At 50.9% G+C, this 24,418-nt stretch overlaps 1 protein-coding gene and 1 long non-coding RNA gene across 7 annotated transcripts in view; one reads left to right on the top strand and one right to left on the bottom strand.

Annotated features, from left to right (window-relative positions):
* LOC127042400 (zinc finger protein 862-like) overlaps positions 1-24,418 on the top strand; it is a 751,328-nt gene that overhangs the window by 565,843 nt on the left and 161,067 nt on the right. The window lies entirely within an intron of this gene.
* The window catches only part of LOC127042403 (uncharacterized), a 1,287,231-nt gene that overhangs the window by 560,033 nt on the left and 702,780 nt on the right, over positions 1-24,418 (bottom strand). For 5 of the 6 annotated variants that reach the window (XR_007771928.1, XR_007771930.1, XR_007771926.1 and 2 more), the window contains one exon: positions 459-542. The exons of the other annotated variant lie outside the window; for it this stretch is intronic. This is a non-coding gene — a long non-coding RNA (uncharacterized LOC127042403). The remainder of the gene's footprint in view (positions 1-458; positions 543-24,418) is intronic. 6 annotated transcript variants of the gene reach the window in all.

Below are 24,418 nucleotides of genomic sequence, written 5' to 3' on the forward strand. Positions count from 1 at the left end.
TCTATTTCCTGTCAGGGAACTCAGAAGGGCCTTAAGGAAACCAGAATACAGCAGGAAATCTGCAGGGAAAAGCAAAAAAAATACATGTGCTGAGTGTGGGAAAAACTTCACTTACAGATCAGGCCTTTCTCAACATCAGAGAATCCACACAGGGGAGAGGCCCTGTGAATGCAATGAGTGCGGGAAAACTTTCAGTCGCAGCTCGCACCTTATTGGGCATCAGAGAATCCACACAGGGAAGAGATCCTATCATAGAATCCTAGCTTATAAGGGTTGGAAAGGACCTCAAGAGATCATCTAGTCCAACCCCCTGCTCAAAGCAGGACCAATTCCCAAATGGTTCCCTCAAGGATTGAACTTACAACCCTGGGTTTAGTAGGCCAATGCTCAAACCACTGAGCTATCCTCTCCCTCCTGAATGCAGTGAGTGCGGGAAAACTTTCAGTCGCAGCTCACACCTTATTCGGCATCAGAGAATCCACACACAGGAGGGGTCCTATGAATGCAGTGAGTGCGGGAAAACCTTCAATCGCAGCTCTCACCTTATTCAGCATCAGAGAATCCACACGAGCAAGAAGCCCCGCGAATGCCGTCAGCAGGCCTGCACAACTCGTAAAGTGGTGATGTAGAGAAATCTCTGTATTAACTATCTCTATAAATCTTTATAACGTTGCATTGTGTTATTTTGTATTAAGTATCTTTATCTTTATGACATTGCATCCGGCATGATGTTATTTTGTAATTCATATGACTTGGCATTGTGCCTCTCTATTTTCATACAACTTTGTATTAGATCCCTATATAGAGAATTGGTAGAAAACTTTGTATCAAATGTTATAGCCCCTAAGGATAGTATAGTTAAAGTAAAAGAAAACATGTGCCTTTTTGCTAGAAGTAGAATAAGATCTTCCCCCGCACTCTGTAATCAATTGCTCTATTGACTGAATGAGGTGTGAATGAGTGAGGCTTGGAAGACACCCACCTCCAGACAGCTACAACAGTTGAAGAGGGAATGGGAGCCAGAGCAAAGGACAATACAACTTGTCAAGTGGGCCCAATAAAGAAGAGCAGACATATTGATGGCCTCAGGGATTAGAAGCAAGCACCTTCTTTAGAAAACACCCTCTTTGAGCAGCATTGGGACAACACCCAGAGAAAAGCAGCACAAAGACCAACGGACGCAGACCCAGATTTTGAATCTGGTCTAGATTTGCATAAGAGGGAAGCTGCTATAAATGCGAGGTGTCTTGCAGAAGGACCCCGGATCTCGTCTTGTCACCATCGGACCATCGATTTGGATCGGTAGAAGTCCGGCTCCACCCCTCCCCCATCTAACTCACCTGGCCAGTGCAGTTAAGGGGAGCAACTAGTTGGTAACAACAGCAAGACGGAGTGTGTTTATGTCTGTGTGTGTGCGTGAATGCATGACTGTGATATATATCTCATGTGCATATCATAGAGTATTAATTGATACCTGTATTACTAATAAATGTGGCATTTTGCCTTAATCCCCCTGAAAAGTTCCTGTACAGTACTTTGAGTAAAACAGCGAGGGTCACAATACTCCAAAGAAAACAGCTGAGGACCGAAACCCCCCGGCCCTGCGGAAACACCCCCCACTCAGGACCTCCCAGCCTGGCGGAAACACCCCGCCCAGCCCTGCAGAAACTAACCCTCCTTCCCCAGCGCCGCCCCACCAAAACAGCTGTGGGTCAAAAAGGAAGGTTGGTGGTGGGGAGGTGTTACTTGATGTTAAATCAACCAGGGACTCCCAGCCAAAGAGGTTGGCTGGGAGCCCTCAGGGTCAAATTAAGGGCCTGGGGCTCTGACGACTGGGGGAACCCGGAGCTTTTCAGGGCTGGGGCAGGGATTTAAAGGTCCCAGAGCTCCTGCTGCTGAGGGGAGCCTGAGCCCTTGAAATCCCAGCCTCACTCCATCCAATGGAGCTGCCGCCAGGATTCAAAGGGCTCTGTGCTGCCTGCAGCCACAGGGATCCCCTTTAAACCTCAGCTGCGGCCGGGAATCTCTGCGAGCAGCCCAGAGCCCTTTGAATCCTGGCCGTGGCTGGCAGGCCGGCTTTAGGAAGTGCGGGGCCCCGCAGGGATGACTGGGGAAAAAAAAGCCTTTCAGTTCTTAACAACCGGTTCCCTATAAAAAGTTCTGCCACAGTATGTATTTTCTGTACCAGTAGGGTTACCATGCATCCGTATTTTCCTCCCAGATGGCGATTTATGAACCAAAAAGCCTGACATGTCCGGGAAAGTACAGATGTATGTTAACCCTACCTAAAAGTTCTTTTTTAAAAAGATGGGTCTGAACTAGAAATGAGCTCTGCCACTCCCTTAGGGTGTGCTAGGGTGCACATGTGTGGGTCCCAGCTGCTCCCTGCCCATCTCATTGAAGCAGGTGTGCAGGGTTACTTCCCTCGGAACTGCAGGGCACCAGTGAACATGGGGCTGGCTGGAGGTGGGGAAGGGGGAGGATGCGAGAGGTAGGGTCTGGCTGCAGGCTGGGCAAGGGGTGTGGGGCAGGCTGGAGACAGAGGTGTGGGGTGGTCTGGCTGGCTTCAGGCAGGGCCACAGGGAGGGTGCTGCATGGGTTGGCAGGGCTGGAGACAAAGGAGTGCGGGACTGGCTGGCTTCAGGCAGCGGGGTGTGGCAGGGGTTGGCTGGAGACGGGTTGGTGCAGGGCTGAAGGCAAGGCAGGGGGTACGGGGTTGGCTGGAGACAGGGCAGGGGGTGCAGGGCTGGTGCGGGCAGGGCAGCAGTGTGGCAGGGGCTGGCTGGAGACAGGGAAGGGGGTGCAGGCTGGCTGGAGACAGGGTTGGTGCAGGGCTGAAGGCAAGGCAGGGGGTGTGGGGCTGGCTGGAGATGGGCAGGCTGCAGCAGGAACTGGTGCAAGGCAGGGCAGGAGGTGCGGGGCTGGTGCGGGCAGGGGGTGCAACAGGGGCTGGCTGGGGATGGGCTGGCTGCAGGCAGGGCAGGGGGTGCAGGTACAGGGGGTACAGCCCCTCCTCTATGGTGAGTGCCTCCTTCTCCTCCTCCTCCTCCCCCCTCTCCCTCTAGGGTAGCAGCATCAGCCTGGGGCTTGGGGGCTATTTCAAGGGCCCGGGGCGCCCTGCTTCCACTGCCCCAGCTCTGTAAAATAGCCGCGGGAACCCTGGGGGAAGCGGCGGGGCTCCAGTGGCTATTTAAAGGGCCGGGGAGGTAGAAGCAATGGGAGTCCTGGACTTTTTAAATAGCCCCCAGAGCCCCGCAGCCATACCCCAGGGCTCCAGCAGCAGGGCTCTAGTGGCAATTTAAAGGGCCTGGGGTTCCAGCCCCTGCTGGGAGCCCCAGGCCTTTTAAATTGCCCCTGGGGAAACTGGGCCACCCTGGTACAGCGCACTGGCTTTTGCTGGTACTGGGGCTTGGGTGCGGGGTCCTCTTAGGAGCGAGGCCGATTCAAAGGAATTGGTTAAATTGGCCTAAAGCCGGCCCTGGTGGCTGGGATTTAAAGAGCTCTGAGCTCCCCGCCCGCCTGCCCAGAGCCCTATAAATCCTGGCCGCGGCTGAGATTTAAAGAGCTCTGGGCTCCCTGCGGCTGCGGGCAGCTCAGAACCTTTTGAATCCCGGCCGCGGCTGAACTTTAAAGGGGTTTGGATTCCCCGCGGCTACGGGCAGCCCAGAGCCCTTTGATTGCCGGCTGCGGGACGCACAGTGAGACTTCACGGGCCGCACGTTGCCCGTGGGCCGTATGTTGTGCAGGCCTGGCATGGAGGGGCAAAATAGGTAAGAAATTTCTGTGGCCTGTCACTAGCAAATAGTAGCCACCATGGATCCTGCCAGAGGTGGCTACATCTTAGCACTGTGGGAAGCAACCCTTTACAGAGACCATTTGTCTTGTGGTTTGGGATACTTCTCAAGACATGCTGCACTCAGAGTGACCCCCTCATCCTGTGCCAGCTGGAGAAAAGAAAAGGAGCCAGCCAACTCTCCCACTACCAGCTGCGAACCACTGATCCCCAAACAGGGGGAGGCCTCTGACTTTGATGTGTATTAAATATCAGGCTGGTCTCTTTCTTTGGCAAATATCTAACAGAGCTAAAAGAGGAAACAAATGATCCTCAAAGGAGAGGGGAAAGACAATCACTGGGAAATTTAATCCCCTGCAACATCCAGAATGGAGAGCGACTCAGGGCAACAGGTTCCCCCGAAGGAAGAAGTTTTTGGGATTTAGAAACATAAGGAACAGCACAAAACTTGAGAGGATGGTTAATTGACATTTGATAATGACACAGAGGGAAAACCTGAGCTTTCAGATCAGTGTTCAGAAATGAAAGACAAAGGGTGGAAATCAGAGATTTTGGATCCATTTTGCAAATTATAGAGAGGAAAGTGGAAAATCAGAGGGATTTTATATCAGTTGTTGATAGGAGGTAAAATCTGAGTGTTTCACATGAATACTTGATAAATGAATAAAGAGGAAATGGGCAACATTTGCAAACATTTTGTGTTCAATAATCTGAGAAAAGGTGTAAATCTGAGATTTTCTTATTATTTTATAATTAGAGACAGGAAAATCTCAGGGCATATTCAATTAGAAATAGACAACTAGAGAGAAGTGGGGCAAATGTTTAGGTTATTTTATTTGAATCTTTGAGATTTGCAAAGAAATTGTGTCACAAACTGCATATTTGATAACATGAGAGGAAAACACCAAGATCTGAGGGGAGAGAGTCACTTTCCTGTCAGGGCCCAGTGCTCCCTCCCCCTCCCCCTCCGGGGTCTCTCAGTCACTGGGGGCTCCAGGCGGGGCTGGTGCGGTCAGAGCCTGGGGCTGCCTAGGGGGCAGGTCCCAGCTGGAGAAAGCCCCTCCCCCCTGGCCAGCATAGGAATGTGCTACTGGTAGCAGCCTGGGGCTGGACCCTCTCTATGGGGGACACTTGCTCCCCCCTCCCCTTCCTGGCCCTTCCCACGCCCTGTTGCCAGCAGAGAGTGGCCCCCCCAGCCCAGCCCAGAGGTGTCCCTGTCTCAGGCCCCCCCCAGCCTCTGCCCAGTTCAGAAATCACTCGGGGTACCATTTCCCACCTACACAAGGACAAATCACTGCAGGTGAAAATGGGGGGAAACACCCCAAACCTGAGATCTGAACTGGCCATTGGCAAAGGGGAGAGAGAAAATGAGGCACAATGGGGGGAGGGGAACAGGGAACTTCTCAGGGGTTTGAGGGAAGGGGGTGTCAGCCTGGATGTTGCTTGTTGCTCTCTAGGGAGAAAGGGGGCAGGACAGGAGAGGAGGGGGGTCTCCATGGAGGGGGCAGTGGTAATTCCGAGGGGATCTCAGCCCTCCCTTTTTCTCCCCGCTCCTCAGGGGTCACCTGCTCTTCTCCCCTCGCCCCCCGGCCATGTCCCGGCTGCACAGACATTTTCCATCCATCCCTTTCCCAGGTCTCCCCCTTCCGCAGCCCCCACCCGACCCCACGCAGGGGCTGCTAGGTGTAATGCATGTTCAGTAGGGATTTCTCCCCTACTAATGCTGGGGTGTCCTTCTCCTATAGGTTAGTCTACTAATGATCTCATCTTGGTGCCATGTGTGTCAGTTCATTGCCATGGCACTCGTGTGCTTAGACATCTGAGGATGCTCTATAGAAAAGCTCCTTGAGTGGGGTGATCCACAGGGAGTAGCTCAAAGCTCCAAAGTGCCTGGCCGGGGCAGGACATTGGCACAGCAAGGGCGGGGTGTGGCAGTGACATCACAAAGGCCTTTTGCAGGACCTCACACTATTGGTCAAAGACTATTGGTGAGCAGGTGGTGACCTCACAGAGAGATCCTGACATCAGTCAGGGGCCAGGGGCTAGGGAAACCTCAGAGACCCCTGTGGCTTTGCTTCAGCAAGTCTCCTTCTCCAGGTCTCTGTCTGAGGACTGAGAGAGTATTCGGGTTCATGGACGTGAGCGCCAGGAGAAACCTCTTTCCAGTTTTCTCCTTCCCTTGTAGTGATTTTACTAGAAAACAACCGTCCCTCTTTAGAAGGTAAGAGCCTCCTGGAGGTGTGAAACCTGTTCAGTCTGATCCATCTGGTGAGAGTTGAATTCTAGGCATGGAAAACATGAGTTTAAGGAGGCAGAATTTTATTCCGCACCTGGGATTTTGTCCCTTAGAATCATGGGGACATTAGGGTTTGTCCTTTGTGTTTCACCTTTTCCTCCATCCACCTGTCCCTCCCTCCTTTCTCTTCATCTCTTCTTTGTCCTTTCTCCTGTTCCCCTCCCAACACCAGGACGAGTGTGTGCGTGTGTGTTGCGGGGGAGTGCTCTGCAGCTCTCACTGTGGGAGTTCCACCCAAAAATGTGAGGCTGAAATAGTGCTCAGGCAGTCAGGGCTGGATTAACCTTTTGTTGGCCCTGGCACCAAACATATTTGTGGGCCCCAGTATAGTCACTGTGGGCTCCGAGTGTGGGCCTGGTGGGGCAGTGCCATTGGTGCCTTCGTATACCCGGTACTGAACCTCAGAGACATTTTTCATTTTGATCACACACCTCTCCATGACTATATGCATTGCCATACACAGCTCCCTCAGCCCGCGGGTTTTCTTATTGAGCTGTACACCCATGTGGGTTTACCAGTGTCCACAGTGAGCAGAACTTTCATAGTGACCAAGGAAACTCCCCACAGATTTATCTCTTTCCTCATTCAGACCTTCTCTAGCCATGTCTCCAGTACCCCCCCATGTCACCAGTCACTGCATGTGGTCCTAGTCTCAGCTCAAAGTCCTAAAGCCAGCAGACACCTGATCAGTTCTGACAGATCCCTCCCTCAGCCCCCATCCTGCCATGTGAGCAAGCCACCGGCAAACACCATTTCCCCAAAGTGAGGACTTAGCCCTTGGGAATCTGAAGACACCAGCGTCTCTCCCTCTGCTCCCATCTACGTGCTAGTCTGCTACCTGGTCACCACCACCTCTCCCCATACTTGTTTCCTTTCTACTTTGAACAAGCTCCCAACCAGCTGGAAGCTCCCTCTGCAAGCCTGACCTGCTCCCGCCTTCCCTGCTCCCCCGACATTCCTTTCCTACTGGTGACCTCTGTTCCTTGAGGTTAACTCCAGTGTCTTTAGGTGCTCTAGCTTAATGGCCCCAGGAGTCATACAGCCACTTGTAGTTTCTCTAGCTACAGCCATGGGGCAACTGCCAGAGGCCAGCCTTAGACAGCTGCAGCTACTAGCCGCAGGAGCGGAGGCAATACCAAGCCTGAGCATGCTTGAACCTTGCAAGGGCAGCACTAGGGACTCTAAATCCTCAGCACTGGCCCTAGGCAGCTGCAGGCTCTGGAGTTAGGCACTTTCCTCCTCTAGGTTCCTGCATGGTTACAGAACTGCAGTAAAGTGGAACAATTATCAGCTTCTGTGATTGGAAGATGTCTGGATCCATCGAATAAGACCGTCCTACATAAATGAGGAAAGTTGAGGTGCCTTTATTATTCTTTTGTTCCATTCTTTGTTTCTATGGGGAATTTGCCAGTGCAATATCACTGTCTTCCTTTTAAACAAACAAAACTAAAAAAAAAAGTGTAATGGCTGTTGAAAATAGCAATTCCAGCCCTCGTTAGCACTGTGAAGACCCCAACGTTTGTTGCTCAATTTTCTCCTACTTTTTCTACAGTAAATGACAGTGGATCAGCATATTTGATTTGGGAGAAATGAAGTAACAGCTGCCCAAATTGAGCTTGAGCACTCCTGATTTTGAGGTGTTCAGATCTGGAAGGCAGGGGCTAGATTCCCTTTATGAATATTAGATACATCTGGAAAGGAAAAGTCAATTTCTATTTTCATGGCTCAGAAGTGGAAATCCTCCTGTCCTGTATCTGAAGCTGTCCAGGTCCAGTAGAGCCTCCCCTTCCTTACTTACCATTTTACCTTCTGGTGGGATCCACATACCTCCCTTGCCCAGCTTCAGATAGAGAGGGGCCCTGTCCAGTTAGTCCACCCAGTTCCATCTTTGGGGGCTGGCAGGCGAGGTCACACCAGCATCCCTAAGCCTGTCTGGGGAAGTCTTCTGAGGGTGCTACCTGGGCCAAAGCCTTCTCCTCCTTGGTCACACCTCTTCCCTATTCACAGGTGGCACCCCCTTCTAGCAGCCAGCCCCCCAGCCCCAGCAAGCTGCAGCACATGGAGTCTCACAGCTTCCCCCCTCCCTTTCCTGTTGATAGCAGCCAAGGGAATGCTGGGAAATGTTCCTTCTCTGCTCTAAGGCAGGGAGCTGGTCAAGGAACTACAGCTCCCAGGGCCCTATGGGGTCTCAGCTCCCCTACTGAATCCAGGCTGCTCTGAGGCTCCCTTTCTGCAGAGGGGAGGAAGTTACTGTTACAGGTCCCTTCAGGGAGGAAGTTACTGTTACAGGTCCCTTCAGAGCTTGGGCCTAGCACTATGGCACCCTGTCAAATCCAGTACCATTCCCAACTCTATCCAGCTCTGCTGGTGGCAGGATCCCTTCCCATTCTTTTTGTTTCCTGTCTCCCCTCCAAGGAGAAACTCTGCATTGTTCCTGTGTGGGGAATTGAACCCAGGCTGCCTGGGTGAAAGCCAAAAATCCTAACCACTAGACCACATGGGACTTCCATAACACGTTTACATGTTCATATTCAATAACACAATTAAACGTAGCCATTCAAAGTAGCCATTTAAAAGAAGCCATTCAAAAAACTTCAAAAACAGACTTCAAAGAGAAATTGCAGAGTTACAACTGATCTGCAAACTTAACACCATTAATTTGAGCTTGAAGAGGGACTAGGGGTGACTGGCTCACTACAAAAGCAATTTTCCCTCTCTTGGTATTGACACCTCCCTGTCAATTACTTGGAGAGAGCCACATCCACCCTGACTGAATTAGCCTTCAACACTGGTTCTCCCCTTGTATGGTAACTCCCTTTACATCATGTTCCAATATATATTTATGCCTCTATCTGCAATTTTCACTCCATGCATCTGAAGAAGAGGGCTTTTTACCCACGAATGCTTGTGTCCAAATAAATCTGTTAGTTCTTAAGGTGTCACTGGACTCCTCGTTGTTTTTGTGAAATAAAAGCAAAATGCACTCTAAGCTGATCTTAACCCTTTCAATGCCCTTACAAACTTAGATGCTTCTCACCACAGGCCAGCTGGTGGCTTTTCAGCCAGGCTCTCCCCTTTCGTCAGCGCTTCAGTTGCTTGGTGTGGGGGTGTCTGTAGATGTAGGTGGACGAGAGAGACAAAGCATGGCAAATGTCTCTGCTCTTATCATGTCCATTCTTCCCTCTTGGCTTTGCTCCCCCTTCAGAGTCAGGTGAGCATCACTGCGTCTCTCCAAGCAAGTCTGAGCAATTCCCCTGGGGTGTCCTCTTGCAGGTAAGTGATTGCACTGTAGCTCCCTTGCTGAACAATGGCTGTTGATGGGTTGTTTGACACCCTGTCCGGGTGTTGGTTACTTTCCTTGCTGTTGTCACTGGGGAGCTAATATTTCGCTGACTCCCCCACCTTACAGCATAGTGATAACCACACTGCACAATTCTCATAACTTCATATGCATGAATGGTAAACATCTATGGCTAGAGAAATGACTTTCAGCAGATCATATCCTTCCCCTGATACCTTACAAGGCATGCCCTGTATATAAGATCACGATTATATGAAAATGAGGAATATGGGGGTTACAGCACACTCCCCCAAAGGTACAGAATGTCACACTGAGATTCTATTTTCATTTGTTATGTAACAGCATTAAAGAGATCCAGTGACTGACCAATGGCATTTTCAAGTGCTAAAATGGCAAGCGCTGTTGGTCTCTCATTGGCCATCAGCGACTGAAGATACGGTTTAATGAGCCAGAGCTTCAAGGCGAGGGTGGCTCTGTCCACTGCCTTCCGTTGCGCTGCTGGGCACCAAGTCCCTGGCGGTCAATATGTGAAGCTGGGAGAAGAGAGTGGGGTGGCAAGCGGTGGTAGAACTTTTGCCACCAGGGTCTAGCTGTCTAACTTCCTCTTCGTACTGCTGGGCCCCCGTTGCCTTCAGGTAACACAGGAACTAAGGCAGGAATAGGGTGAGGAAGCAAGTAAAGCCGAGCAAGAAAGGCAAAAGTTAATCTTATCTTCATGGGCAGCTCGCAATGACGTCCTTTTTCTGTGCCACAGCTGACAACAACATCCCAGACAGAAAAGTAACAGGCCAAAAAGAAACCTAGCAGCTGCTGAAACAGTTCAGCTGGGAGCGTGCTAGACTAACAGGCTCTTCTATCCTCCTTTATGCACGGGCGGGATGTTTTCTGAGAGTGCAGCAGTTCCTTTAACTGCCACGAGTCCCTCATTTCAGGCTATGCAGCAGGAAAAGACAGCATGGGCTTCTGCACCGAGTTGGCCCACCTGACCTTTCATTCTTCTCTTGCTCTTTGTCAGCAAGGAGAAGAAAAAGAAGCTCTCCCTCAAGCTGGAGTCACACGGGCGAGGTAAGGACGACTTCCTGAGTGCTGCCTCCAGTCCTCTGCCCTGCCAGCTGACCTATCGAGGGGCTACCACCACATTCTCTAGATTTGTCCATCAGTCTGTGCCAGAGTGAGCAACAACCCAGTAGGTGGAGTTTCTGTAGTGTAGTGGTTATCACATTTGCCTAACACGCAAAATGTCCCTGATTCAAAACCAGGCAGAAACATGCTGGCTTCCTTTTCCCAGATCCCCTTGTTATTCAGAAAGGGCACTCCTCCTATTGGCCTGTCCCTGGGATAACTCCAACCCCTGCATGACAGAGGATGCTGACAGCAGTGGAGAAAGCACCTTGGTGTCAGGCTGGAGAACCTAGAGTAGTTAGGCCAGTCACCATTTGGAGGCTTGTGGCTTGGCCACCTCTGCTGTTGGAGGTTGGCCTATAGAGGCTCTCACTTCCTGCTGGGCTCCTTTGCGTGACTGGCCAAAGGAGGAAGTGAGGCAGGAATGGGGCAATAGAGGAAAGTTGAGCTGAGGAAGGCAGGGAAGAAGCTGTGCGGCTAAGTGGGGTTAGTAGAGCACCACCCTTCATTCTGCAAAGCCTGGGGAGGTGTGGTTGGCTGCTGGGAGGTAGAATCCTATGCCTGCCTCTTGGCTTCCCAGGAGTGGCTACTTGCAGCCCAGGAGAAGAAGGGAGGTTCTGGGTGAAAGGAAAACAAGCAAAGCTGAGTCCAAGTGGAGAATGGCGGCTCCTTTATGGCCAACCTGGGGGCATGACTGATGGTTTTAGAGGTGGAGGCTGGGCTGGCTGTGAGCAACTGGGATCCAGGAAACCCCCACCTGCCCTTCTGAGGGCTGAACCCATGGAGGTGCGGTTGGCTGCTGAGAGACAGAACCCTGTGGCTGCCTGTTGGCATCCCAGGGATGGCTACTTGCTGCCCAGGAGAAGCGGGGTTCTGGGGGGAAGGAAAAGCAGCAATGGTGAGGCTGAGTGGGCTCCTTTCTGGCCGAGATGGTGGACTGTGGTGAGTCTGGGAGTTGCCTGTAAGCCATAAGTGGACGTAGTGCAGTGAAAACTGCTGCTCCATTCTGGCCGACCTGGGGGCGCCATGGATGACTTGGGAGTGGGGGCAGGGCGCTGGCTGTGAGCAAATGGGATCCAGGAAGCCCCAGCCTGCCCCTCCAGGGGCCGAGTCTTCTTCTCTCCTGCCATGGGGAGCCCGACCTTAAGCCTGCCCAGCATGTGCAGCAGCTCGAGCATTAAGCCTTCCTGTGTGCATAACTGAACTATGCCCTAGTGTAATAAGGTGTAAAGTTTAGATTGTGAATTTATCTTTAATTTCCATGGTAATTTACTTTGATCTTTTATTCCTACCACTTATAATCCTTAAAACTCCATCTTTCTGTAGTTAATAAATCTGTTTTATGCTCTATTTAAGCTGGTGTATTTTGCTTGAAGTTCTTGGGAAATCTCAGCTCCATTACAAGGCTGGTTCATGTACTATTCACAGTGAGGGAGGGGTGGACCCTGTGTAATAAACTCACACTGATCAGGCTTCTGATTAAGGCAAGATGGTATGATCCAGGGGTGCAAGGCTGCAGAGCTGTAGGGGGGGCGACTTACTATCATTAGTGTTATGAGTGGCTGCAGAAGCATTCATGTAATTCAGTTGGCTGTGTCCCTACCTACGGATGTCTGTGTAAGTGCAATATCTGCCAGAGATTCACAGCTTGTCTCAGCATCACATGTGTGAGAGGGAGCCCAGGTGGTGGGACAAAGGGCTCAGGGGTCCCACTGTTCAGTTGCATCCCATAGATCCCATCACAGACTTTCAACAACCATAGCGGGTGCTCACTGAGACAGAGAGAGAGATGCCAAAATAGTGATATCCAGTGCCAGCAGACATCAAACTATCAGAAATTCTGTGAACAGAGAAGACAATGCTAGTGGAAAATGGCTTGTGAGGTATCATTAGAAAACGCATAACCTACTGAATATTATCCTCCTGTTAAAATGTGTAGTAACACTGTATGTAAAATTGTGAGATTTTACAGTATGATATTACTGAAAAAGTTACAGTTCTGGGGAACACCCACAGACCAGTTCCTCAGAGACAGCAAGGCAAACAGCTGGTCAAACAGTCATTCTCCTGCAGGGGGAAGGTGTGAAGACATTAAGGGCTGGTCTACACTACGGGGGGAAATCGATCTTAGATACGCAAATTCAGCTACGTGAATAACGTAACTGAAGTCGAATATCTAAGATCGGATTACTCACCCATTCTCACCACGCGGGATCGATGTCCGCGGCTCCCCCTGTCAAATCAGCAACTCTGTTGGGGTTGGTGTTGTTCCGGAATCGATATAAATGCGCTCGGGGATCGATATATGGTGTCTAGATGAGACGCCATATATCGATCCCCGAGCAATCGATTTTAACCCGCCGATACAGTGGGTAGTCTAGATGTAGCCTTACATTCCATCACAGGGACCTATTGAGGCTGTTGTGGAAAACGACCACAGGATTAATATTTGAATCAGCTCAGCCTGAGGCTCTTTTCTTGGTTACAAGCACGCAGGGGGCGACAGCTATTGGAATACTGTTCCTGAGCTAAAAATCACACAAGCCTTTTACAGCTTAAAACCACAAACAATGACACATACGTTGCACGTTAATTTCCTTATTTGGAATATACTGCAAAATATGATGCAGGTCAAAAGCAAGCTGAACAATCAGTTTTCCATATTTGGCCTTTCCTGTTATTTTTATTACACCTGGTGATATGGGAGCAAGACTCTCCATGTCTCAAGAAATGTCACTACCAACCTAGGCCATTTTCACATGCTGGGGTGCAATCCAGATCGGCGAGGAGTTGTGTCATCTGTAATCCTGGGTGAGATTCAGTGTTCTGCTGCTGGAGCTCCCCTGTCTGGATACTCCCAGCCAGCGTTCAAGGACGCACTGAGTGTCTGTATGATAAGTAACCCTGGACTGGCAGCTCTGACTCCAGCCGCCTGCTTGTTACACCCCAAGCACATTCTGGTTTGGGTAGAGAAGGCTCAGGGTTTGAGAGAAGGCTGGGGGTAGGAAGCTTCTGTTCATTATGCTGGACCTAACCCCAGTTTTACTTGAATAAAGAGGAGATATTTGACATTGTGTGATGCTGCTCCTGTGCTCTGTTCCCAAAGTGTTCTGCAGCAGAGGAGGGTCTCTGGTAGTATGTATGTTACTGGCCTATTGGGCTGATGCTGAAACAGGACAGGGTACAGATGGCATTGTGGGGGTGGCATGAACCTTCACTCTTCATTTCCCCTTCCAAGAACAGAAGGGACAGGAATCCTTACCCAGCAAGACCATCGTCTCATAGTTCCCCTGCATGACATCTCTGTAGAGGGCTCTCTGAGTGGGGTCCAGCAGAGTCCCCTCTTCCCTGGAGAAATACACAGCCACCTCCTCCAAGGTCACCGGCCCCTGAAAGAGCAGGAGTCCAATACTCAGTACCTGCTGACCCACTCACAACCCCACTATTCACGGAACAGCAGCACCAGGGAAATGGAAGCTCCGGGAGGCACATGTTAACAGAGTCCCACCCCACCTTACTTACAGCAGCCAGGAGGCATCAGAAGGTAGAAAGAGAGAACCTTTGTGTCTCCCATCTGACAGACAGAAGCAGGGTCTTCACATTTATCACATAGCTACTAGCCAGAGCTTAATATAGGAGATGGGGCTGTCTCTGGACCCTGATAGTGGCTCCCTGGTAGGAATCCAAGCACTCTCCAAATAAAATATATGGAAGAAAGGGGAAGTCAATCATAAAGAATAGAAGTTAGAAGGTCAGAATTGTAGTGCCCATTAACAAAGGTTTAGAGAAAATAGAGCCTATCAAACTAACGGGATATCCTTATTGGATGAGATCAAAAGTTTGGTTGCAGCTAATACTATTGATGTAATATACCTAAACTTCTGTAAGGGACATGACTTGATTAGCACAATATTTTTACTAAAAAAAACTAGAATGATACAAAAAAAAAACATGGCATACATTAAATAGATTAAAAACTCTGATAGTAAATGGGGAACCATGATCGAGTGGATTTCTTTCTAGCAGGTTCCTGCAGGGATTGGTTCTTGGCCCTGTGCTATTTAACATTCTTATCCATGACTTAGAAGAGAGTACAAAATCATCACTGATAAAGTTTACAGTTGCCACAAAGATTGGGGTTGGTGGTAATTAATGAAATGTCAGTAGATTCAGGCTCCATCGCTGAGAGTCTGGGAAGTTGTCCCAGCCCTGGCTGGAGGGTTATTTCCTGTTCCACAAAGAGGGGAAGTTCCATTCCCAACTCCTGTGCCTTGAAATTAGGACCTATCTGACACTACACCCCCATATTCATCATAGTGGTATGATTATAATATGATTAGGACATAATTATGATCTATTTTGTAGAAGATGCATCATGTGTGGTGTCACTGGAAAAGTTCTGATTTGCTGAATATGATTATCCTATTTGTGTGCAAATATCATGTTCGTATCTGAAGTTATGGATATTGACTCTGTATCTGTATTTCAAATGTGCTTACTCTGGGTAACACCCACAATGAGCCTTTCAGGTACAACAATGAAGAAGCCAGACAGTGCTGATGGCTCAACAAAGACAATGGACTGTGGAAGAGCTTAGCCTTCCTGTGAATGTTTCAGCCAGCCTATGAGTCATGGCTACTATGACTCAGCAGGGCCTGTGACCAGACCACATGACACTAAACTCCATTTTAGTACCTGTATTTTTCCACAAACTGGACTAGGAACTGAGTTTGGAACAAAAGGTTCCCACCATATGGAAAAGCTACATAAGGTGGGGTGTGACATCATCTCTTGGCCTCATTCTCCACACAAGAGAACTTCTGGAAACACCTGAGAAACAAAAACGGATGTAGGGGAAGTGCTGCTCCCAGGATCAAGAGATTTCTCGCTTGTGTATGGAAACTTGGGGGACTGCTTGTACCATCAGTCAGGGTGAGAAATTGCTAATTCAAATTCTATCCATCTAGCATGTTAGGCTTAGTCTGAGTTTTGGTTATTTGCTAAATAATCTGCTTTGATCTGTTTGTTATCACTTATAATCACTTAATCTATCTTTCTGCAGTTAATAAACTTGTTTGATGCTTTATCTTAACCAGCGTATTTTGAGTGAAGTGTCTGGGGAAAATCTCAGCTTGTTGTGCACATCTGTCCCATATCGAGGGGAAGGGGAACTACATTAATGAGCTTGTATTATAGAGATCCCTGTGCACTATAAGATGGTATCATTCTGGATTTATACTACAGCAAGTGTGCAAGGTTGGGGAGTGGGAAATTGGCTCTTGTCTTCTATCTGTCCTTGAGTGGCTTAGGTAACGCACTCAGGTAGCTTCGTTGGCTGCATGGCGCCACCTGCTGTTGTGTTGGGTGATAACTGGCCCTGGAGAGGCTGGCGAAATCTCCAGCAAAGCAGTGTGAGAAGGGCCAGCCCAGCGTGAGGGTTAGAGGACACAGCAGTTCCCAGAAGCTCCACAAACTGCCTCCTGGGGGTGACAACCCATCATGCCCTACACTACACAAGTCTCAGCAGGTTTGTCACATGCTGTCCCCTCCCTTTCTCCATCCGAGATATTTCCTGCTTCCCACCACTTCTAGCAATTCCCACCCTCTTATGCATTTATTGCTCCTCAACCTCCAAGCAGAGCCCGCCACCCTGATAATCTCTTACCTGAGCCAGCTCCATTGCAGCCATTTCCTTGCCACTGAGAGGACGAGATGATCTGCAGCGAAACATGGATGTTATTCTCTGGCCTGCCGGGGTGAAAAGGGCAAGGTGTGAGAATTCAGACTAGGCTTTTGTCCATTCCACAAGCCGATTCCCCCCAGCTTTTCCCCTGCTAATGCACATTCTAGGTTCTAGCACACTGTGAAGCACAGAGTGACCTTATCCCAGTACAGGCCTAGCCCCCTCCCACCAGGGTGTAACCCTCTGACACATGGGGAAACCCTCCCAGTAACAGTCTCTCTCTTACACGTATCAAGTTTGCGGACAACACCAAGCTGGGAGGGGTTGTAAGTGCTTTGGAGGATTGGATTAAAATTCAAAATGATCTGGACAAACGGGAGAAATGATCTGAAGTAAATAGGATCAAATTCAGTAGAGACAAGTGCAAAGTACTCCACGTTGGAAGGAACAATCGGAGGCCAGAGAAGAGCAGAAACAAAGGAGTCACTTTGGGGGATTCTCCCTGTCATTGTCCCCAAGGCAGCTGTCTCAGGTTTACAAAGGTGTTTCATGTTCCAGTCTTTGTACAGTCTCTCCTGGGAGTGCCCCTTTCATGGACTGGGCCTAGTTTTAGTTGTTGGTAGTTAACAATCTTGGTTTATTGTTCATCTAACCAGTATGTGTGGATTGAAGTGTGTTGGAAACTCTGTTTGGGATAACAAGCTGGTGCATGTCATTTTCCGCTGATGAAATGACAGACTTCATATGAGCTTGGGTCGTTCAGTAGCGTGCTGGACAGTGCAAGATGCACATTTCTGGGGGAAAGTTGGGCACTTGAGAATTTGCTGGTTTTCTCCTGAGGTGTAATTCATGAGTGGCTGTCTAGCAGCACTCAATACTGTGTAGCTGGGAGTGAGTTACATGCTGGAGACTGTGTGTTAATTGGCCAAGAGGGGCTGTTCTCGCGGGAAAACAATGGAAAAGGCACCCCATGCTGGAGGACTGAGATACAGCTATTTAACAGTCCAGATTGTACTCTGGGTAACATCACAGACACTCATTATGACAGAGCCTCTTACAACACAGAGAAAGTAAATCCATGTCCCAGAAATCGAAGACTCCAGACAGAGGGCAAGTGTCCCTGGCACTGCTTCTTGCTGACAGAGAGGTTCAGAGACAGTGCGAGAATCCTGGGGAAGCTGGGAACAGGAAGCATGGGCTGGCGGGATTCGGTGGAGAAAGGGAACAGGAAGGGCAGGGATATTACTGAATCCAGGATCTTAGCAATACTAATTGACAGGATAGCACATAGTGCAGCCCATTGGAAAACACAATCCCAACTATACATACAAAATGATGGGGTCTAAATTAGTTGTTTCCACTCAAGAGAGTGATCTTGGAGTCACTGTGGATAGTTCTCTGAAAACATCCACTCAATGTGCAGCAGCAGTGAAAAAAAGTGAACAATGTAGGAAATAATTAAGAAAGTGATAGATATGACAGAATATCTCATAGATCATATTTGTAAAAACAGCAAATAAATCCATGATACACCCACATCTTGAATACTGCATGCACATGTCACCCCATCTCAAAAATAGAAATATTGGAATTGGAAAAGGTTCAGAAAAGGGCAAGAAAAATGATTAGGGGTATGGGACAGTTATGCCAGACCTAACCCCCAGTTTCACTTGAGCAAACAGGAGATATTTGACACTGTGCAATATGGCTCCTGTGCTCTGTTCCCAAAGTGTTCTGCAGCAGAGGAGGGTCTCTGGTATTATGTGTGTCACTGGCCTATTGGGGTGATGCTGAAACAGGACAGGGTACAGATGGCATTGTGGGGGTGGCGTGAACCTTCACTCTTCATTTCCCCTTCCAAGAACAGAAGGGACAGGAACCCTTACCCAGCGAGGTCACAGTCTCATAGTTCTCCTGCATGACATCCCAGTAGAGGGCTCTCTGAGTGGGGTCCAGCAGAGCCCACTCTTCCCTGGTGAAATACATAGCCATCTCCTTGAAGGTCACCAGCCCCTGAAAGAGTAAGAGTCCAACACTAAGGACTTGCTGCCCCACTCACAGCCCCACTATTTGTGGCAGAGAAGAGTGAATCAAATGGAAGCTCTGGGTGGATCATAGTCAGGAGAGTCCCACCTGCCCATCAATTTCCTGACCCCCCCTGCCCATCAATTTCCTGCTCTGCGCCCGCCCCTCCCACGCTCCCTGTCACTCCCCCGCCCCGCTCCAGCCCCGCCCCCAGCGCCCGGCGGAACGTTACGGCTGGTCCGGGCAGGGGGAAGGGCAGCGGCTTCAGCGGCTGTTACTGGGCATGCGCAGTGCCCGGGAGTAGCACATTGCTATGGGGAGGGATTTAATACACCGCCCCACCCTGCCGGGCCCGTGGTCCGCCCCTCCCCCCCACAGGACGGCCGGGCCCCGGTCCCCCCATCCCAGCGGGGCGGGCGGGCGGATCCTCCTGCAGCTCCACTGGGGCCGAGGCGCCTTCAAGGCTTCTCCCAGGCTCCCTGGGGTAGAGTCACTTTCCTGCCCCCCAGCGCCTCTCATTCCCCGGGGGCTCCGGGTCACAATGTCCCACCGCCCTTCCCCCACCTGCAGCTCCGGATTCTCCCCTCCCGCCCCCGCCAGCCACACCAAGGGGAACCCCCGGGCCCCAGTCTCTGTCCCCACCTGGATCCCAGCGGGGCCGGGGGCAGATCCTGGCTGCAGCTGAGACCAGCGGCTCCGCTCCGGCTCAGGGCAGCTCCAGCGCTGCTGGCAGCACGTGCAGAACCAGGAAGCAGCTGTTCAGCCGGGGCTACGCGTCACAATGTGCCAGAGCCCCGCCCCCAGGAGCTGCCCTGCCCATGGGCTGTGCCAGAGCCCCGCCCCCAGGAGCTGCTCCGCCCCCGCTCTGTGCTGGAGCCCCGCCCCGAGGAGCTGCCCCGCCCCCGAGCTGAGCCAGATCCCCACCCCCAGGAGCTGCCCGCACCTGGGATGTGTCAGAGCCCCGCCCCCTGGAATTTCCCCATGTTGGGTCTCTGAGCTATGTTCTCCTGCCGCCTTCTTCCCAGCACCCCCTGCTCCCTTCCTGTGTCTGCAAACACCCCCCCTCCCCCGGGGCCTGCTGCAGTGCTCGCTGAGGCTGACTCCAGTGGCTGAAGTTGCCTCCATCTCTGCTTCACCTGGAGTGGGAGAGACAAAGAGAGGAGATGGTCCCAGGGTGTGAAACCAGAATCAAGGGGCAAGGAAAGAAGGACTGTTTGGAAAGGTGGGTTTTTTGTGGGGGGGGGGGTGAGCCAGAGGGATTCAGAAGAAGTTGGGCAGCAGAGGCTCAGGGAAATTGAGGGGAACCTCCTGGGTGTCTCAGTGTTGCCCAGGGTTTGTACAGCACCTTGCATAATATGGGGTCTGATCTCAGTCATGGTCTGTGCAGCACCTGGGAGCCCTGATGTCTGTTTCCTGATCAGAGGCTCTGGGAATGGAGAGAGGGAAACCTCAGCACCTGTAGGTTAATGCAGCCCTGTGTGCAACCCCTGCTAGGATGATCCGACAGCAAATGTGAAAAATTGGGATGGGGGTGGGGTTAATAGGCACCTATATAAGAAAAAGACCCAAAAATCGGGACATCTAGTCATGCTAGTCCCTGCTGTTCTCATAAGGGGTCGGCTTAGAGAGGGTTTGGCTACACTTGCAGCTGTCCAGCGCTGGGAGTTAAAGCTGTCTTCCTACAGCTGTTTAGGGAAAGCGCTGCAGTGTGGACACACTGACCGCTACCAGCACTCTGTCATGGCCACATTTGCAGCGCTGTTGGGAGTGGTGCATTATGGGCAGCTATCCCAGCATTCAAGTGGCTGCAATGTGCTTTTCAAAAGAGGAGGGTGGGGTGGAGTGGAGTGTGACACGGAGCGTGGGGGAGACAGAGCGAGTGGATTTTTGGAGCTGACACTGTGTCAGCTCCCTGCCTGGCAAGTTCAAGCCTCCTCCCCCACCCCTCTCTCATTCACTAAATGCAAATAGCCGCCTTTGTTTTTTTTCTCACAGACCAGATAAGCCGCTGATCCAAAACAGACACCCCCCCGTGCCCACCCGGCTGCTTCTCTCCTCAAGCAAACACCAGCTGTGGGTGTTCCAAAGGGATCCCCCTGCCTCTGCTCATTCACTGCAAACAGTAACTGTGTTTGGTTTTTAGATAAGCGGCTCCGGGAGCCTTCAGCTCACAACAAAACAAACAGAGGCATCACACCAAAACAAAGAGTGTTATCTCTACTTAAAAGCATTATGGGAAGGTTCCGGAGGTCAGTGACAGCGTAGTAAGATTAATCACTGTTTACACTGGCACCCCAGCGCTGCATCACCAACTCTGTTCTCTTTATTCCTCTGGTCGAGGTGGAGCACATGCAGCACTGTAGCCAGGGAAATACAGCGCTGTATGTGCCTTGCCAGTGTGGACGGGGAGTAAGTTACAGCGCTGTAAAGCCACCACCTGCACTGTAACTCTCCAGTGTAGCCAAGGCCTGAGTTGTAGTAATAATAGCAGCCAAGAATCCGGTGCCACCTTCTAGACTAACAGACGTATTGGAGCATGAGCTGTCGTGGGTGAATACCCACTTCATCAGATGCAACAATAGTCCCATATGGGCTAGTGGTCAGGATTCCTGGTTTTCACCCAGGTGGCCTGGGTTCAACTTCTGGTGTGGGAAGAGTGCAGAGCTTTTGCCCAGAGTGGAGGCAGGAAATGAAAGGAACAGGAAGGGATCCTGCCAGCAGTGGAGTTAGACAGTGTAGGGAGGGGACCCCAGAAGTGGGGGTGGGGCAGTGGTTTGGGGGGAGATGAGGGAAGGATCCCAGCAGTGCGGGAAGTTGACAACCTGGAGAGCACAGGCCTGGAATGGGGACCTGGAAGAGTGAATGTGTCCCTCTAAACCCATCAACTGCAGACTAGGCAGGCTTGGAAGGATTGTGTATTTGTTGGTAAATGTCAATTTCTGTGTAAACACACAACCCAATGGCAAAATATTTCCATCAATAATCATCAAAATTGACAGATGGGCAAAGTAAGAAACTTGCTGCTTGAGAACTTATGTTGTAGGAGCAGCAGTGATCTGTATGCTCTGTATAACCTGTATGCTCAAAAGGTCTGTTAAACTCCCCCATCTTGTGTCCTTTCCCGCTTTGAATGCCTGTGAAGTGGCTTTCCCACTCTCCTTTGTACCTCCAGTGAATGCCCTTCACCCGGCCCATCTGGCCAGTGGTTCGCTGTGTTACATTCTATTGCACCTCAGGGAGACTGATCTTCATCGCACCGTCCATCGCTGCGCTCTGGGACACTTACCTTAAAGGATCCTGACATCTCCACTGCCAGGCCTGTCCTGGGAGCGTGAGTATGAGTGTGACACCCTCTCCCATCCCTTCTTTTGAGCTTAGCTATCAAGCTAATAAATGTGCTGCTTTCTGCCAAACTCTGGGGGGGAGGGGCATTATTAGTCCTCTTTAAGCTTACTAACTGACCCAATTTTGGGTAACACAAGCAACATTGTTCTATCTGTTATTGTACCAAAGGGGGAGATGGTTGTCTATAAAGGAGGGTGAAGACTAAATGCCTCTGATGAGAATGGGATTTGAAGCCATGCAGGCAGAGCATAATGGGGTAGCAGTCCATCACCTTAACCACTCGGTCACCTCATCTGAGCTGTCAAAAAACGGACAGGAGGAGAAATCTAAGGCCGGCAGAGATAGGGACACTAAGGAGTTTTTAAATACTAAGCAAAAGCAGGGTCTGAATGAGCTCCCCTCTCTCACCTAGTGAGGAGCTGGGGAAAGACTTCCAGAACAGACCGTGTTTGCATAGACACACCTACTCTGCCTAGCTATGCAGCATGATGGGGCTGCTTCCCCAAAATGACCAGTTTGGGATGGTCTTGGGTTACAAATGACTTTAGGATTGAGTGGAATGAAATGTTATTCTCCTTCTTGTATGAGTGAAGGGCAGCAGAACATACCTAGTCCGTCCTGATGGAGGGGTAGGTGAGTGAGGAATAGCTTTTATTGGACTGCAGAGAAGTGATTGAGGACGTCACCCTAAACCAGTGGTCCCCAAACATTTCACATTGTGCCCTCTTAGCCATGGCTGTGGCCCCTCGGAAGCCACGGTCAAGAACCGGGGCCGGGAGGAGTGGGGCTGTTGCTTGCTGGGGTGAGGGGTGCGGACAGGGGTAAAGGGGTCGACGCCGGGCTGGGAGCCAGAGTCTCAGGCTGAGGGTGGGGTTGGGGAAGAGCTGTGGCAGAGTGGTGCTCCCTCCCTGCCCTCTATGTGGGCTGGCTCAGGTCCTGAGGTGCCCCCATGAATGTTCCTCTGTGTCCCCCTAGGAGTCGCACCCCACATTATGGGGACCACTGAACCCTACTCGCTAAGCCGGGGCTAGTGATGCCAAACCCCCGGGAAAGGGAGAACAAGTGTGGGGGCCCCAGCACCAGAACCATGCCCCTACCTTCTGTCTGTGGCTCTACCCCCTTCCACCCATGGCCCCATCCACTGTCACTTCTGTTCCACCCCTTCCCCCACCAGCCCCACCCTATCACTCCTTTACCCCTGCCTCGCTGTGGCCCTGAGACCAGAGAAGCTCTGTGCCCCTGCTGCAGCCCCCGGGCTGTAGCAGGGAGCGGGAGCTCCTCCAGCCCTGGGGCTGGCATAGGGGAGATTTTTCCAGGGGGACCTAACTTGGCCAGGGCCCCTGATCATGGGCCCCACTGTCCCCTTGGCAGTGCAAGGTTTGGGAAGGCTGAGCCCCCTTGTCATACACAGATAGCTAAGGGTTAATGTTCTTTTACCTATAAAGGGGTAACACCAGTAACCTAAAACACCTGACCAGAGGACCAATCAGGAAACAAGACTTTTTCAAATCTGGGTGGAGGGAAGTTTGTGTGTGAGTTCTTTGTTCTTTGTCTTGTGTCTGTGGCGTCTCGGCTATGAGAGTGATTTTTCTATCTCCTGCCTTTCTAATCTTCTGTTTCCAAGTTGTAAGTACAAAGATAATAAGACAATAAGTTTATATTGGTTTTTTTTGTATTTGCATACCCTCTGGGTAAGGGGGAAGAGAGATTAGCTATCTTGGTACTTCTATTTCCAGGACTGGAAACAGGGAGGGGGAGTAACTAAGCTTGGAGGTTTTCATGCTAACACCCATATTTTGGACGCTAAGGTCCAAATCTGGAAAAAAATGTTATGACACACCTCCCCCCTGAGCCTCCATTACGAGCCGCCTAGGCTACCACTGCTCAGTGTGTGGCCAGTCTCTGTGTTTTCTGCTGCTCGTTCTGGGGAGCCTGGCCGGCCTTAGGGGTGGTGCCCCCCGATAGCCGCCCAGGGCTCCAGGGGTCAAAGGGCACCGTGTGGCAGTGCAAAGGTGCTCACTGCTCTCCCCTGCCCCAATGCTCCTCCATGGGTCCATAGAGGTTTGAGGGGAGTAAGGAGCAACCCTATGTGCTCCATGCGTCCTGGTCACTTTTCCCACTTGGGCTGTGCTGTGAGGGGAGCATCAGAAGCTGCTGCTCTCTGCCCTCCCGCTATGCAGCCCGGCTGAGGAAAGTGACCTGGATGCCGGGAGCTCGGATGATCTCACTTCTTGCCCCCACAGCCCCTAGGGGTGCCCAGATGAGCAGCGTTCCAGGGAGGAGTGTGGGGCAGCAATGCCAGCTGCTCCATGCTCACTGGTCAGTCTCCCCATGTGGGTGCAGGAGGGGGTGCAAGGGTTTCTGTGGTGCCTATTCTATCAATATCGTCACTCAATACCAGGCACTCAAATTCACCAGTCTTAGTACTTAGACGTTTAGCATTTGTATTTAAGCACTTCTAAAATGTGTCCCATTTTAGCTGTCTGCTATTACATGATGTAATTGAGGGAGACTCTTTCATTTCACTGTTTCTCATCAGAACCTACCTGTACATTGTCATCTTCCATCCTCTCCACCTTACTAGGCTATAGAGAATCCCTGTGAATAGTTCCTCTCCTAACGGATGTCTCTGTCTGAACCCTGTGCTCCTCAGCGCCTGTCGGCTTTCCCCAGCTCTGAGGCTGTGTCTACACCGCGCACCTTACCACGGTGCAGCTGTGCCACTCTAACCATGCCATTGTAAGGTGCGTTGTGTGGCCGTCCTTATCGCTGAGAGAGAGCTTCCCCGGCAACAAAGCCAAACTACCTCCAATGAGGGGCAGGAGCTTTGTCACCGGGAGCACAGCTCCACCT

Source organism: Gopherus flavomarginatus, unplaced genomic scaffold (assembly GCF_025201925.1).
Source record: "Gopherus flavomarginatus isolate rGopFla2 unplaced genomic scaffold, rGopFla2.mat.asm mat_scaffold_39_arrow_ctg1, whole genome shotgun sequence".
In the NCBI taxonomy this organism is placed as follows: Eukaryota; Metazoa; Chordata; order Testudines; family Testudinidae; genus Gopherus; species Gopherus flavomarginatus.